The sequence below is a fragment of the Pipistrellus hanaki genome (assembly GCF_964339955.1).
Source record: "Pipistrellus hanaki genome assembly, chromosome: 12".
Classification (NCBI taxonomy): Eukaryota; Metazoa; Chordata; class Mammalia; order Chiroptera; family Vespertilionidae; genus Pipistrellus; species Pipistrellus hanaki.
In genome coordinates, this window is record NC_140514.1 from 1314947 (window position 1) to 1318011 (window position 3065).

Genomic DNA, 3065 nt, shown 5'->3' on the forward strand with positions numbered 1-3065 from the left:
CTCGCTCCCGCCGGCCAATGGCGCGCCGAGGGGCGCCAGGGAGTCCCGCCCCCCGCGCCGCCGCCGGCCAATGGGGCCCGAGCGCGCGGAAGGGGGCGCGGGGGGCGGGGCGCGCGGGCCCGCGGCGGCTCGCAGGGTGGGTCGGCCTGGGCAAGCTCGGTTGGCCGGCAGGCTGCGGCTCTGGCCACGGGGTTTCCTCCAATTAGATCCAGGGTACAAGGACGTCACTGTTGCCATTGCGATGCCGCTGCCGCCGCCGCCTCCCTCGGGCTCCCCCCGCCCCTCCGCCTTCCCCGGCGTCCCCGGCGCCGAGTGGGTGCGGCCCGGGAGCCAGAGGCTCGCCCGCCGCAGCCGCGGTGCAGAGCGGCCTGGCATCGCGCGGCCCGGGGCAGCTGCGGCCCCACGCGGCCAGGCCCGGCCCGCCAGGGCGACACCCTGGGCTGTGGGGTTGCACCGGCGCCTTTCTCTCCTCCACCTTCCTCCCTCCCTGAGCGTGACAAAGGTTTGGAGCTCCCTCCACCGAGCCCGGCCCTGCAGGACGCTGGGAGCGGGGCTGCGAGTTAGACACGATCCCATTCCCCCCCAGGAGGAACGAGCTGCTGGGGAAAGGGGCTCAGGCATGGCTTTGACATGAGAAATGCAAGTGTTTCCCACTTGGGCACCTAAAACCTGAAATTCCCCCTGTAAAACTCTCCCAGGAAGTCCAGGCAGGTCTCCCTGGCAATGCCAGGTATCGTGAGAAATGGGGGGGGGGGGGGGGGCGCGCACATATAATACCTTAATAAAAAATGAAAAAAATGAAAAAAATAAAGTGAGAAGTGACATTAAAGATCATTTTGGAGAAAAACACCCATTAATCCCTCCCCACCCCTCTACCCCCAAAAAGCGACCATTTTTAGAGTTCTTTCCGGCCTTTTCAGATGATGCGTCTAAATGCGCATTTTCCACACCGTTGTGTTATGTGTGCACACTTTTTGTGTTCTGGCCTTGTGTTTGAGGGGACGCCGGGAAAGCTACTCTCCCTGGACGGAGACTCCTGACTGGCTCCCAGTGCAGGCGCTTGGGAGCCGAGGAAGATTGCCCCGCATGCCGTTAATTTGGGGTCATCGCTGGCACCTTCCTTTCCCTGTGCCCGGGAGACACTGCCCTCCAGCCCTCGCTTCTCTCCTGGCACATCCCCAGTGCCCTCCCAGGAAAGGCGGCTGTCTGGGCGCCCGGAAACCTGCTTTTGTGTCATCTGCACGTGAGCATTGCCATCTGTGCGCACTTGGCCACGGTTCCCGCTCCAGCCCATCTGACGGAGAATGGGTCCCTGAAAACAAAGGATGCAAATAGACAAATAGAAATAATTAAATAGAACGGCAGGTGCGGCTCAGGGGTTGAGCGTCGACCTATGACCCAGGAGGTCACAGTTTGATTCTGGGTCAGGGCACAGGCCTGGGTTGCGGCTCCATCCCCAGGGTGGGGCGTCCAGGAGGCAGCGGATCCATGATTCTCTCTCATCACTGAAGTTTCTATGTCTCTCTCCCTATCCCTTCCTCTCTGAAATCAATAAAAACATTTAAAATAATAATAATAATAATAATAATAATAATAATTTCAAAAGAAAGCAAAAGATGCCACTCCTAGGAAAGCATTTCAGATTGGAAGTGGAGACGGGAGCAGATGTAGAGCATCTCAAGCAAGCAAGCTCTGAGCGTGCAGACCCATTGCGGGAGGTGCTGACTTTTCAGAAACCAGTGCTCCCACCAGCTGCCCCTCCCTGTCGGCTGGCAAAGGCTGCTTTGTGCTGTGAGGGACGGGGGGGGGGGGGGGGGGGGGGGGGGGTGCGGCCGGGCTGGGAGGGGCCAGTGTCCTCCTGCAGAAACGCCCTCCTGTGCCCGGCATCCTAACGGAGGGCCCCGCTGTTATTTCTGGAATCCCCGGACCGGGCTGCAGACACTCGCATGTTTATGGCCGTGTGGGCTGGGGTGGAGCCAACACCAAGGAATCCCATTGGAAAGAATTTGCATGTGGAAGGTCGGAGAAAATGCTTTCTGTGTGACTAGCGACTGGAATGAGAGGCAGCTCAGGCAGGGAGGGACCAGTGGAGGTAGATGGGGGGAGAGGGGCGCGCGGGGCGGGGACTGTCAGGGCCTGAGCCTCTGTGGGAGGGAAGGAGGGAGGGGACAAGCACAGGAATGCTTTGTCCAAAGCCGGGCTGCACTGCCACCTCCCAGGTGACCTTGGGCGAGATGTGACTGCGCACCTGCAGCTCAGCCTGAATGTCTGCTCTCGTTCAATCATCAAATACGTACGGAGCGCCCGCTCCTTTAGCAGGATCACCTGGAATTGGGGGCCAAGCTGCTCAGGAACCATCGCACCCTGTGACCTCGTTAAGGGCTTTATGGGGACGGAGGAGCGCGCTCAGACCTAAACTCCTCGGCTCCTGGAGAACACAGGCTGAGAACGGGAAGGCTCGGGAGGTGCCCGGAGGCGGACACACAGAGCTCCCGTCTAGTGAGTGAGCACAGGGGCCCGACACTCGTCTTCGAGCGTTGAATTTGCCTGATGCCACTCTGACATCGGGGCTATTGTGATCACAGAGCAGGAAACGGAGGCCCAGGGAGGGCAGGTGTCCTGCACAGAGTCACCCAGCTCATGGGGGGCAGAGCCTGGACGGAGCCTGTGCCGCAGGTCTCTGCCCCGAGGCCCGGAGGCCCGTCCCCGTAACGGCTCTGCCAGCCTCTGCTCGGTGCTGGGGGGACGCTCAGAAAGGCTGACCAGACTCTGTCCTCTAGGGGCTCTGTCCTCGTGAACGGGCCACGGGGTGAGCATCCCTGGCCGCTGTCCCTGGAGGACTCGGGAACAGACCGCGAATGAGGAGGACACGAAGCTGCTCTTTCTTTGTCGGGTGGTCTCGTTACTGTTCTCTAAGGGCCTCGGTGAGAGGCTGCCAGCACGCCGACTGGAAGCCAGAAGATCCCAAATCCCAGCCCTGCTCTTCGTCTGAGGTTTGATCTTAACGGCAAAAATGGAGTTCGTCGCCCATAGGAACGGATCTCCCACGTAACCCGAGGACCTAC